This window comes from Ornithorhynchus anatinus, chromosome X1 (assembly GCF_004115215.2).
Source record: "Ornithorhynchus anatinus isolate Pmale09 chromosome X1, mOrnAna1.pri.v4, whole genome shotgun sequence".
Lineage (NCBI taxonomy): Eukaryota > Metazoa > Chordata > Mammalia > Monotremata > Ornithorhynchidae > Ornithorhynchus > Ornithorhynchus anatinus.
Genome location: NC_041749.1, coordinates 91,116,172 through 91,130,020, shown reverse-complemented (window position 1 = coordinate 91,130,020; position 13,849 = coordinate 91,116,172). Strand labels below are relative to the sequence as shown.

Here is a 13,849-nt window from a genome sequence, read left to right as displayed (position 1 = left end):
CTGCCCTTATCAGAGTTTATTGCTTCTTGGGTTGCAACGGATCCAAACCTGGCTTTCACCTTTCCCACTCCACCCTTTTGATTCTCTCCTCTTTCTTAAATGAGTACCAGTGGTTCCCCTCAGTGCAGAACTGGGAAATTTGTGAAGAATATTATTTTACAATTGCTAGCGATGTAATCCTCCCTCCTACTTCCAAATACGGTCAAATTTCCCTACTGATCTCCAGCTTTGGCCATGTTCCTCCACTGTCATTCCCATTATATTGTTTTTCACAAGTTGTTTTTTTCCCCCCTCCCATTCTTCATCAGCTTCTGGATCTAATTCAAGCCCCTACCTTCAATTAGCCTACCTATAGTTACTAGCCTGGACCTTTCTGAGTTCCCCTTCACAGCCTTTCCCCACTTCCACGGCCCAGGACGTTAATCTTGATTTTATTTTGGCAGGGTACATGTGCCGAGACCGTTTAATTAAACGTGCCCCGTAATTTAATAAATGGGGGAAAAAAATAAATGGAGGGGTATTTCCGGGAAAATGGGCGTCACTGTGAGGGAAAAGGGCCTCAGCGCCGCTGCACCAAAAGTCCTGTGCCAGCAGTGACCATTCCCCCCACCCTTCCTAAGGGAAAGACCCCGGCGTCCGCCATCTCCCCGCTCCCTCGGCTCCTAGCGGCAAAGGGCTCGTGGGGGGCGAGGAAGCGCCACCGGCCCACCTCCATAAGAAACAATGACAGAAGGCCAACCATTCCCCCCGGACTCGCCGTTGCGCGTTCCCTTTAAGGCGGGCCAAACGGCGCCACCAGATCTCGCGGCGATTGAGTCCCCTAATCTCGCGTAGAGGAAGGTTAGTGCCCATTGGTTGAAGAGGTTGAATGTAAGATGGCGCCCAGAGAGCTGTAAGGGAAAATCCTGTCGGTCTGAAACGAGGACAGCAGAACGGGGACCGTAGTGGCGCAGCGGGAGGAGCGGTGGAGGCGCCGGGTAAGGGTTCCCGTGCATTAAGAGATGGGCGGGAGGGAGGTCGATGCGCGGGCCACTAGGCCGTCTTCGTCACAAAACCGGGGGGAGGGGAGAGCGCGTGCGCGCGCGCGTGGGGGCGGGGGGGAGGGGGCTGCCGCGTCCGTTTGGGCCAGAGAGGCCGCGGGGCGGATCCGCGAGGCCGAGAACATCCACGGGGGGTCTGGCGCGCCGCGACCCCGCCTCGGCCCTCTCTGTGATGCGGGATCGAGGTGAGGCGCGCGCGAGGTCTGGGAGATCGTTGGGGACGTGGGGATGGATGGAAGGGAACCGCTCCCGGGAGCGCGCACCGAACGGGATTTGGCGACTTCGTTCCATGAGCGCGCGCGCGGCAAAACTGGTCGGGGGCGCGCACGGGGCAGGCCTGGGAAGCCTCGGCTCGGGGATCCGGTCGACAATGGGAACGCGCACAGGGTGTGATTGGGAGTTGCTGGCGGGAGCGCGCGCGCGCGGAGAGGGGGCGGGAGCTGTCTCCCTCGGGAGCGCGTGTTTGTGGCCAGGCGGCGGGTTGGCTGGTAGGTGTACGCGCGCAGACTGCAATCTCCGGGCTTGCGGCCCCCCCCCTCCCCCCGGCCATTCCGGTCGGTGTGCACGCCTCGCGGGACGGCGGCGGCGGGAGCGCGCGCCGGAGGCCCGATGCATTGAGGGGGCCGGAGCGCGCTCGTCGAAGGGCTTGTGGGCAGGGGCCCTGCCTCCTTTGGAGCTTGCTGACGTTCCCCCAGCCTGGAGGAGCAAACCGATCTCGGGCGGTTGGGAAAGTGCCGTTATTGGGGTTCTACTTCCCCGCTGCCGGGGTGGGACGCGGCCTATTATTTTCAGGTCGGCGGTGACCCGGGGTGGGGGGCGGGGAGCAAGTAGCCCCCGGCCCCGCAGTTGAGAGCGCGTACAGCCTGGCCCGCAGTCAACAGCCAAGGCCTCGGGGTAGGGGGAGCGCAGAAAAAAGGTTCGTCTCCTTTTCACTCTTCCTAAAAAGAAAGTAAGTCATCATCGTACGCACGACCCCACACAAATCATTGTGCCCGCAAAAACGGGATCCGCGTCGCCGCCATAGCGTGGGTCAACAACTGGGTGAGACTCCCAGTTCTGCGATGTTCCTTTCCAATCCTCTCCATTGCAGCATTGGCTCGTGGGTGGGATTCGTTTGTCATCCGTTGGTCTGCGATCGCCCAAAGTTGGTCGTGACCAAACGAACTCGCCAGCGATTGCCGACATTTCCCCCCGCCCCCTTTCTTCCCAATTCACTAGTGGAAAAGGAAGAAGACTGGTGCTAAAGAATTTGCTCCACGTCTGGTATCAGTGATGGTATTTTAAATTGTGGGGTGACTTGTTCCCAGTTTGGACTTCCCTTAGGGCCAATCTCAAATTTATTTCCATTTTTCCATACTTCCTTTCGCTTCTACTCCTGTATTAAAATCACATCCCGTGCAAAACTGGGCACTGTCTTCACCTATTTAATACCTTTAGCTTCTCCAGTTTCAGCTGGGTAAAGGGATTCTGGAAAAGAGTTTTTTTTTTTTTTCTGGTGCATTTAATTATCTGTCTTAGCCTTGCTTCATTAAGTTGTGTGGGGACGAGGACGTTAATGATAAATTGGGAATCGGAGGAAAACCACTGTTTACAGCTTGTCGTATATATTTTTAAAAGTTAATACTGAAAAGAAACCGGGGATGGAAGGCACTTGTTTGTTGTCTTCAGAACATTGCAAGTCTTAAGAGCTCAGGACAAGTGAGCGGCAGAGATGCATGCAAACATGGTGACTGGTGAGTCAGAATTGTTCACGTGCCGGAAATGTGTGCACCATCTTTTTTGTAATGTTATTTTTAAAGTCGTATAAATCACTTCAAATACAGTACTCTGCCGTTTTCCAGAAGCCATTTACTGGAAAGTTCAATTGACCTAAGGATGGAAGAATTATATCTTGGAATCCAGCATCAGGTTGCTGCTGGGACGGTTGTTTCATCTTTAAATGTGATCAAATGATTATCCTGCCAAGGACTAAATAATCACCCCCCCTTTTTTTTTTAATGGACTGAACCAAATTGATCGGGTGGAAAATGGTTCAAGTTATTTCTCTTGATGCTCTACTTGCCGGTCACCAAAGGCTATGACGGTCATTATTTGCTGTGAGCTTTAGGCCGACTTGTTCTGAAAACCTGTAATTTAAAGATTGGGTTTCCAATTGGGTTTGAGAGAAAAGTACTCTCAAGGGATGGGTAGATATACATACGAGGAGCTCATATTTGTAAAATAGGTTTATTTTATTTTTTTTTTAATCAGCCTTGGCATTTACCAGGAGAGGAACACGGACAAGATTTCTTCCCCAGGAGAAAAACACCCAAGAATGTTTTTACAAGTTCTAGTATATTCTAAAATGAAGGACGTGTACCCAACGTTATGTGCCCACTCTATCCAGCTGTCTCTTCAAATTCAAGCACTACCCTTTCAAAAGAAAGGTTGAATTTCCTTGTTAATTTGGCTTGTATCATTTCCAACAAAACTGGGAAATATGGTACCACATGGTTTTAGCGTTCAGGCCGAAACAGAATGGTAAATTGGTTCAGAACTTTGAAAGTATTTTGAGTGTATTTCTCAAAATAAAGCCAGAACGAAAATGTTCCTCAATCTGACTCACTCTGACAGAAATTAGGGATAGATGACCTAATGGATTGCTTCCATCCCTTACTCCAGACCATTAATAGCTTCAAAAATCGGCATATTCCCCCACTTCCTGTATGTTGTGCCCAGGTGCTTTGGAAAGGCACTTTATGGTACTTAAAACCAATGTCCTTTAAGCAGTATTAAAACTGAGCCGAATCGTGAGTGCACACCTCAATGTAATGTAAGCGTGCTTTTGAACAAATGTTTCACCAAACCCATTTTCTATTGGACTAGATTCAGTTCCAGAAGCGGCATGGACCAACTGTAAGACCAGCTCTGCAGAACGTAACTTTTGGATGGGCTAAAAATAAGAGGCTGCCTCTCACATGAGAATAACTACAAATGAACGTACCTTCTGTTTCTAAAATAAATTACGTTTCAGACTTTCGGGAATTTCATGTTTTACCTTTCATGAGGATTTTGGTTAGTGGGAAAGTACTTCATTCGATTGTATTTATTGAGTACTTACTGTGTGCAAAGCACCGTACTAAGCGCTTGGGAGAGTACATTACTTGTGTCCTCTTAGCTTAGTGATATCCATAACAGGAAGAGGCCTGCCTAGGAGGTGTGGGGAGTGGAGATTGGTGAGCCCACTTTTATGTGATTCTGCTGAGCTGCTATAAAAAAGCATTGGAAGCAGAGAAAACATCTCAGGAAGAGCTCTTTGCACCTATGGTGTGTGTGTGTGTATATATATAAAAACAAGCTCTTTCCAAACGGCAACCTATTTGTTCTTCATGGTTGCAATTTTTAGAGAGTGTCCCAGGGGCACTATGTTCTTATGGAAGTTATGAATGGCGTAGAAACAGCTCAGGTGGGTATTGATTTTCCCCTAAAAATGGAGAGTAGTAATAAAATTCATGATTTGGCTTTTGTGGGAGGAGACATTTAGAAATGTGTGAAAATCAGTGATGCGTTCCTCAGATGTGAGTGTGTGCGTTGTGGAGCCCTGCTTGGTTAACAGTGGGCCAGGCTGAATTTATGTTTCCCCCACCCAATTTTGCCTCCCATTCAGGCCAAGAGGTGGAAATCTGAGCTTCTTTTGAGTTCAGACCATTAGAAGCAGTTGGAGGCCAAATTTGGTGCTGGTCAGCCCCCCAAAATGCAGTCTTCTCTCTTATGTTGTCTTAATGGAGAAGTCAAGCCATAATACTGGTTTTTTGGTGTTTTTTTTCCATTGGCAACCATTTAGCTAAAGTAGGACTGTGCAACTTCCTTTCGATAGCCCTCTTTTGCCACCATCTCTTTCTCTTATTCGGTACCCAGAATGAGTGTTCCCTATATGTTGTTCTGTCTTGATTCAATCCCATTTCCCCTTTTCATTTTCATTTTTGTATTTTCTCTCTTTCCTTTTCCACTCCCGGTCCCAGCCTCTTGCCGGAATAGAGACGCCATCACTAAAAATACTAAAAACAAAATTAAAAACCCAAAGAAATCCAAGCCTTTTCAAACATGTGGCTAGCAGAAAGACCTGGGGTTTCTATGGGTGTGAGATAAGTAGAGAAGTGAATGTAAAGGAGAAAATGGAAGAGAGTGGAAAAGAAGATGAGCGGATGGGTAGGGGTAGAGAGAGGGCACACACGCAGATACACTTACCCTACATGGCTGTCCTCGTGGCACGGAAAATTAGGTAGCCAATGGCAGGAACTGCAGGTTCACTTGATGTTCTGCTGCTCTGGCTCACTTCCAGTTTTAGCTCCTGTGAGATTAAGCGGTGTTAAGCAGCACCACCCGCCACTGTTCTCTCACGTAGCTAATCCTCGTGCCCCCCTGCCGCACCCCCCCACTCCACCCCAAGGACACCTGAGTGGGTAAGTGTATTGGTCTCTATGAGGGAGGGTATGTGGGTGAGTAATGCCCAGGCTTTGGGGTGGGCAGATTGGAGGGGAGAACTGCCCCACACGCCGGGAGAATTTAAGTTGCTCCTCCTGTGGAAATCCAGGCTATGATGCTGGTGAGCACTGCAGGGTAGGTTGGAGGAAAAGCAATTCCTCCCCCACCCTGGGGTTAATTTCACTGCAGACCCAATCCATGCGGGCAGGAGAAGGTTATGTTGAGTCTCTCCCTCTGCCCTGGCTCTCCGCGGGTACTATCCTTCCTACTAGTTGCTGCCTGGGACCCTCTCCAAGCCAACTGAAGCACTTTGAGACAAAGACCCTTCCAATTTGCATGATAGAAGAGGGCCCATTTTTGATATAAAGAATATAAAGATGCTTTTCAATCCCGCATTTTGCTAGTTATCATTGTTCTTTGTTTATGGTCCTGCTTACTAGTCTTGTTGTTGATAGACCAGTTTAAGAGAAATTAGCTTTTAAAATGGAATGATAGCTTATTTGAAAATAAGGCAGTTTGATATTTTATCTGAAATTGGATTTACCAGAAAATAATTCCTGTGTTTCCTCTTGATTTAGTATTTGAATTAGGCATTTTTGGATCCTATTATTAAAAATATAAGAAACTTGGATCCTTCAGTGTATGGTAACTTTATCCCTTTCACTACAGTCTGCTGGCTCTCTTTTTCCATTTTTCGTATAGGCAATTTGTTTATTGGAGCTGTGTGCAGAGCATTGTACTAAGCACTTGGGAGAGTACAATATAATAAAAATTGTGGTATTTGTTAAGCACTTACTGTGTGCCAGGCACTGTACTAAGCGCTGTGGTGGATACAAGCAAATCGGGTTGGACACCATCCCTGTCCCACGTGGGGCTCACAGTCTCAATCCCCATTTTCCAGAAGAAGTAACTGAGGCCCAGAGAAGTGAAGTGGCTTGCCCAGGGTCAGACAGCAGACAAGTGGCGGAGCTGGGATTAGAAACTGTGAACTTTTGACTCCCAGGCCAGTGCTCTAACCACTGTGTCAAGCTGCTTCGCATAACGGTTGGTTCCCTGCCCACTTTCTTATGGATCATAGAATTGTCACTTATGCAATACTGTGGTTCCCGTGGGTCGGGAAATAAGGAGATTATCACGTGTCAATGCGTGATGGATACCAGATACGTGTTTAGTAGGGTAGGGTTTTTTTGCATTTTTTTATTTCTCATCATCCCCGTCCCCCCCCCGGGCCTTTGTTAGAGCTCTCTGGCATTGGTTGCGGAAGGGTGCCTACAGCAGGTGGCTGTTAGCTAGGACATGGAGAAGTGTTCTTCCTCATAATAACTGGTGCTTACTGTGTCCCAGGCACTGTTCTATGTGCTAGGGTAGGTATAAGCTAATCAGTTTGGACACAGTCCATGTCCCACATGGAGCTCACAGTCTTAATCTCCGTTTTACAGATGAGGTAACTGAAGCACAGAGAGGTTAAATGACTGGCCCAAGGTCACATAGCAGACAAGTGGCAGAGCCGGGACTAGAACCTAGGACTTTCTAATTCCCAGGTCTGTACACTGTCCTGTAGGCCACACTGCTTCTCCAAGCATTTACTCGCCCCTGCCCCGTGCACCTGATGCAGTGTTACTTCCTTGGGGACAAAAGTCAGGTAGGGGTGGTGGTGGTTAGGGTATCTGACCCTTACACTGCTGCCAAGGCTCAGGCCCCCACTTTTGGTCATGGACGCCATCTTGGCAACACGTAAGAGCTCTGGATAGTCACCAAGCCGAAGAGGTAAGTCTCCACCTCCCTCGATGTCTCTGTGACTCTCTTTCCCTTCCCCCTCCTTTCGAGCCTGGATGTTTTGTTTGCCTGTATCTCTAGGTGTGTGTGCCTACGTGTCATGCCCATGCAAAGTGTGAGTTCTTTTGTTCTTTTATCTATCTAACAATCTCTCTAGGGCTCCTGAATTTTAATGCCAGTATTCTTTACAGTGCTGTTCTTCTTCACAATAGTGCTTGGGTTTTGCTGCTCAGAGTGGGAAAGGTGGGTGTTCTGCGATGGGCATGCATGGGCTCAGCTGCTGTGCGTTGCCTTGATTAGTTATTCTTCAGATAGATAAAGTACATCGTGACCTCAAAGCAGATCTCAAATAATGCTACCTAGTAGGATATCTAGCCTGGAATGCGGCAGGCGGGTGGCTCCGAGCAGAATCGGATGCTGCAAGTAGCAAACGTCCTGGAGTGAGTCTAAACTCTGGTGAGCGTCAGATCAAAAGCTTTGCATTTATTAAAAAAAAAACAAACTACATATGTTAACATTTAATTCTTTAAAATGTATAAAGTCTTATTGGTATATACTAGCAGTGTTAAATTATCCATTTTGGTTTGTGTTTATATATACACACACATACATATGGGCACACGAGATATACGAGAAGCAGCGTGGCTTAGTGGAAAGAGCACAGGCTTGGGAGTCAGAGGCCCTGAGTTCTAATCTTGGCTCTGCCCCTTGTCAGCTGTGTGACTTGGGGCAAGTCACTTAACTTCTCTGTGCCTCAGTTACCTCATCTGGAAAATGGGGATTAAGACTGTGAGCCCCACGTGGGACAACCTGATAACCTTGTATCTATCCCAGCGCTTAGAACAGTGCTTGGCATATAGCACTTAAATACCATCATTATTTTTATTATTGTGTATGTGTGTATACATATATATATACACACACATATATATACACACACATATCTCAATGAATCTCAATTGTTTGGAGGGTGGGAATGCATTAATGTGCTTCGTATGATTTCCTATGGAAAACTATGTCGTTTGGAGCACTTTGGCTTACACTATTTTCATGGAACTAATTAAGAACCCTAACCAGGGAGTTTCAGTGGTGGAAGAGAGAGGATCCTTTAGTGCCTGTTGACTCTCTGTTAATTAACCGTCAGTAATATTAAGGTCACTTAATCCTGTTTCCTGTGGCTCTGAGCACCTCAGGAATTGCTCCAGGGATTTTTTTTTCCTTCCCTGCTCTCTTGTCCTGACATATTGTTTATGATCAGCCAATAACTTTTTGTATTATCATTCCCTGAGTGAAGCTTCCTGGTTTTGAAATGCTTTTACTCTAGCAGCACAGCTTGAGTATTTTCGTCTTTTCTCTTATACAAGAAACGTAATTTTGACTTCTTGAATTCTGAACTCCTTCTGAGTAGGTTTCTCTTAAATCCATTGGGCCACAACCACCTGCCTTCCACTGATCTTGAATTTAAGCAGCCTGATTGGCTGGCTAATTAATTTCCCTCCTGTGCGTTCTTGCGGTTTGATCAGCTTTAATTGGGGTGGTGAGGGTGTAGAGAGTGGAATCATGAGGATTGGTTCCAATTGTTCCCCAACAAGATTTTTTTTTCTTTAAAAATGCAAGCAAGCAAATTGATCCTCTTCTAAATTTCTCGACTGGCCTTAAATTGTATAAAGCTGGGGGATTTGGCCTTAAAACGCCATGCGATTACAGATGAAATTGAATTCAGGAATCGAGGAGGTCTTTGAAGTATGAATCTTATAGATTTCAGTCCTTAGAAGAGAAGGAATACTTAACCCCCGATACTCTCCCGGGAGGGCAAGAGCTGATTGAGCGCAGTAAAGCCAGTTGACCTCCTCAGTCATGAAGGAAATGGGCCTCCCGCCACATGCCCAGTTGTTCTCCAGCCATGTGATTGTCCAGTCTTCTGTGACTGCTCTCTCGTCAACTTGGATGTTCAGTGCTCCCCTAACCTCTTCTCTTCCCTAACTCGCAACAACCTCCTGAACCGTTTGGTTAACAAGGTAGATGCTGTCAGATGCAAGCTTCGCTTCCTCAGTGTTCTCCTTCCCAACTGTCTCCCAAGAAGAGATCTCGCCTTCTGTCTCGAGCTGACCCTCCTATCTATGCCTTACACAGCCTTATTATTATTAAATGCCTGTGCTCACTCCTCCTCCTTCCCCTCCCTCTTCTCTGACTGCTTCCCTTCGGTCTGTCTTCAAACAAGCCCAAGTCTCCTTTGATCCCATCATTCCCCTCTATCACTCCATTTCCCTTCTTCCTTTCCAGTCTCAACCTGAACAGGGTGTATCCACCTGCTGCTTCCACTTCCTCTCTTCCACCTCTTGTAGATCCCCCAAAAGCTGGATTTTGTTTTCTTTATTCTACTGCTACTGCACTTACCGGGAGGTGGTGAAATCTGATGGTCTCTTTCTAATTCTCCTGACTTTTCTTCTTAGATAATCTTTCCAGCCTTGGTTTTACAGACATAGTATTCCTTTGATTCTTATCCTACCTCTGGGGAGCTTACTGTTCCTTGTCCATTTTGTTTGCTGACTTGTCTTCCTCTCTTCACCCTTTCACTGTAGAAGTCCATCAAGGTTCATTTTTGGACCTCCTAGTTTTCTCCCTCTGGGAGGAACATCATCAGCTAAGATGGTGTCAGCTACCACCAGTCAGAGCACATTATTTCTCTCTTCAGAAATCGTCAATGACTCCCCATTGCTTCCTGCAAAAACCGCCCCCAAAACTGTAGACCACTGGCTTCAAGACAAATCTGCTTTCTTTGTTCCTTCCAAGCAAACCTTACTGTCCCTTCAGGCTCTTTCATCACCATCCTATTCATTGCTCATCCCTCTTACCCACTAGGTGGGGTGCCACGTCCTCCTCCCCACCCCCCAATTTGTCAAGCCAAATCCCTCCTCCTTTAAAATTCTAAAAAGTTACCTCCTTCAGGAGGCATTTGCCAGTTATCCACTCTTCTTCCTGGGTATGCCTTCTCCTCAGCTACCTCAGTACTCTTATCGGGTCATTTGTTTGTGTGTTTATCTTTTTCTCACATTCAGCTGCTTTTCGACCAATATCCCAAGTGCTTAGTACAGTGCTCTGCGCACAGTAAGTGCTCATTAAGTACAATTGAACGAATATATTAATATGACAGCTTGCCTACTCCCGTAGATTGTGGAGTTCTCAAGGAGCATTTCTCACTTCTGAATGTTCTCCAAGTGACTTAGTACTGTGCTCTGCACACAGGTCCTTGATACATAATGCTGATTTTGTAACTAGTCCTTGAATCTGTACTCAGTGCTGCAGGGGAAAAAAATACTGAAGGATAGATGTAGCAAAACAGATCTAGTCTGAAAGCTACATTCAGATAGTAATGATCCATAGTGAATAGAGTAGACTGTGTACTTGGGTAACTGCACTGTAAATCTCTTCTATGGGAATGTTGCCCAGGAATGCCGTGATGGTGTGGGCCAAGACAGTCCCACCCCCTTGTAACAGAACAGGATACACTCAACTAACCATTTTGTCAGAATCGGTTTCAAGATGGCCTGACCCAGGAATGCAGGGGCCCAGGAAATAGTTGCATATCCTGAAGGTTTTCAAGCTGTCCAGATAGTACAGTGACCTCCTTCTCTCCTCCCCCACCTCCGCCCCCACCAGGTCCAGCATGAGGATGACTTTCCCTTGGGATTTTGGAGTAGGAAAAAAATAGAGGCAGGACAGTTTCCTGATTGGATGTAGAAGGAAGCCTGAGTGAGTTTATATAGTTGAGGAGCCTGGTACAGTGGGGCATTGATCAGCCGGCGTGTGGAGTTCACAGAGCAGAAGTGACAGCCACCAGGTGAGGAACTTGAGACCATAACGATGTGGTGACTCAAAAGGGGGCTTGGTCAGATGGGTGAGTCTGACATTATTGGGATTGCAAGTTCCTCTACTTCTTAGGACATCAAATACCATAAGCCAATTGATGGGATGAGCTTAAATGGGCATTAGAGGAGCTGTGCGACTGACTGGAGGGCAGCATACTTCCCTACTGATCCACCCTCCTGGGGAGGGTGAAACATGGAAATGGCTGCTATGTTTGCCTTGATTGAGCTTACTTTGAGGCCCATTTAATCCCTCCTGGCAAGAGATTTGGGGCCCTCAATAGGATTGATGCTCTGATGCCAGAATCATCGAGAGGAACCCAGCCATTTCCGTGAATGAGATATCCAGACCGGTGATTAACTAGCTGCCAGCACAATTTCTAGATCTGTGGTTCGGCACACACATCCTTCTGCTTGCTCAGGAGTCAAGCTGCCGGTGTGAGTGCTTGAGGATGGAGTTGAAGTAATTGGGCCTCCCCTCTTGGATGAAGCCAGTGGGGGTGTCACATCCCAGGAGCATTAGACCTGCTAGAGTAAGCTCTGAAATTGAGAGCCACTCTTGTATGGGCCTGCTTTGATCATTTTTCACCTCAATCCCTGAATTTCATTAAAATTCTGGAAATTAACAGGTGAGAAGGAAAGGGCAAATGAGGATCACCCTCTCCAAAAGAGCTTACAATTTTCCAGAGAGCCCGAGAGGTCGGCATCAGGTGTACCCATGTTGGGGGTACGTGGGGGCTGAGTATCCTTGAGCAACTTGAAGATCATGAGATTGATTACTTATGGTGATCCAGAGTTTCTTGAATCAGATGTTCTCCTTCTCTGGCAGAAAAGTGGCAGAGACCTGTGCCCTGACTTCCATTTACAGATTAAGCCCCCCTTTTTTCCTCAGCTCCCTCTCCCCTCCCCATCGCTCCGACTCGCTCCCTTTGCTATACCCCCCTCCCCGCCCCATAGCGCTTGTGTGTGTATATATATATATGTGTACATATTCTATTTATTTATAATTAATGCTTGTTTACTTGTTTTGATGTGTGTATATCTGTATTTCTATTTATATTGATGCTTTTGATGCCTGTTTACTTGTTTTGCTGTCTGTCTCCCCCCTTCTAAACTGTGAGCTCATTGTGGGCAGGGATTGTCTCTCTTTGTTGCTGAATTGTATTTTCCAAGCACTTAGTACAGTGCTCTGCACACAGCGCTCAATAAATACGATTGAATGAATAAATGAATGAATGAACTTACCAGTACATCTATGGAGGCTGATGAATCGCAAGTTGCCTGGTTCCAAGAAGCGTGGCTGGTGGGCTACCCAGGGTATCTTTATTGGTGGGTAGCTCCATGAGCAAGAAGGAAGGGATTCCTTTTGGCTCTTCCGGCAGTAGCTTGACTCTTCCATTCTCACAATAAAATACCAGTTCTCCCTCCCCCCTTAGACTGTGAGCCCCATGTGGGACTGTGTTCAATCTGATGGTCTTGAATCTGCTCCAATGCTTAGTACAGTGCTTGGCACCTAGTCAGCACTGAACAAATGCTGCAATTATTATCATTATTCTTAATGGTAAAATCATTATCATCAGTGTTAATAATAAAAAATAAAATCTAGAAAACTCAACTGTTGTAAAAATGGAAGGTAGCCCCATGGCTGAGTAACTCCTCCTCTTGGACCTGCTCTCCTTCACAGAGACCAGGCTCTGCCTCTTGGGACTGGCTCCCATACTATTGCTCTGGTGGGATTTGGTAGGTAGGGGGGTGAGGAGCTTCTATGCTTGCATTTTCATGAACTCCCAACATCTGCTGTGTGGGGCATTATTTTCTTGTCTCTTAATGTACAATTGATTAAGAGGAGCCAGAAGGGCCTTGCTGTCTGGAATATGTGAAGGTGCGCAGGCAGGAAAATTGGCCCTGGATCTGGATTGGAGTGACTGATAAATCGTAAACCCGTGCATCCTTGGGCTCCAGGAAGTTTCTCTCGGGTCTCCAGGAAGGATGGGAACTCTCTGAACTGGGTCTAGATCTGTGGTGAGGAAGCAGAGATTTCATGGAAGACTGGAAGATACACCTCTGAAACATATTCCTCTAAGTTTTATGTATTCATTATATTATGTATTTGTGGGGAAACAACAAGCCCTAGGAGAAGAGGGAAAGAGGAGTAACACCTCAGAGGAGCCAGGTGCCTAAACTACAGCCATCCCTGGCACCCATCTCATCTTCCTTAATTTATGGAGTAGTTGCTTACCCCTGACGTGAGCCTCGTTGTTTCATTGGTCCTTGCCGACAGGATCTGAAACGTTATTTAAAATTTTATTAGAGATGGAAATAATGTTTTTGAAAAGTCAAAATCAGTATCTGGGAAGCTTCTGGGGCTGGGACCTTCCTGCCGTCGGGATCTGAAACTTTATTAAAACTTCATTAGAGATGGAGAGAATGTGTATCTTTCCCCAACCCCAGCTCCCTTGCCCCTGCTGCGGGAGAGGTCTGGAGCCAGTGCTGCTGTGTCTCAGCAGAAGCTTTATTAAAAGCCCCCGGTTCCCGTGTAATGATTAGATCAGAGTGGGGCATGGAGACCAAGAGATGGAGAGAGTTTCTGAAAAATCAAAATCAGGATCCTTCCCTGTCCCAGCCCCGCTGCCCCTCGAGATGCAGAGTCGCGGAGGGGGGGCCGAGAGGAGTAGAAGCCAAGCTCCCCAGCTGTCCCACCAG

At 47.0% G+C, this 13,849-nt stretch overlaps 1 protein-coding gene across 4 annotated transcripts in view; it reads left to right on the top strand.

Annotated features, from left to right (window-relative positions):
• Window positions 1-824: 824 nt before the first annotated feature.
• Window positions 825-13,849, top strand: part of QRICH1 (glutamine rich 1) — a 59,909-nt gene continuing 46,884 nt past the window's right edge. For 2 of the 4 annotated variants that reach the window (XM_029050585.2, XM_029050583.2), the window contains exon 1: window positions 827-977. The gene's annotated coding sequence lies outside the window, so the exon portion shown is untranslated. Of the gene's footprint in view, window positions 978-1,141; window positions 1,226-13,849 lie in introns of those variants that run through there. The other 2 variants (XM_029050586.2, XM_029050584.2) reach the window with 2 other exon arrangements.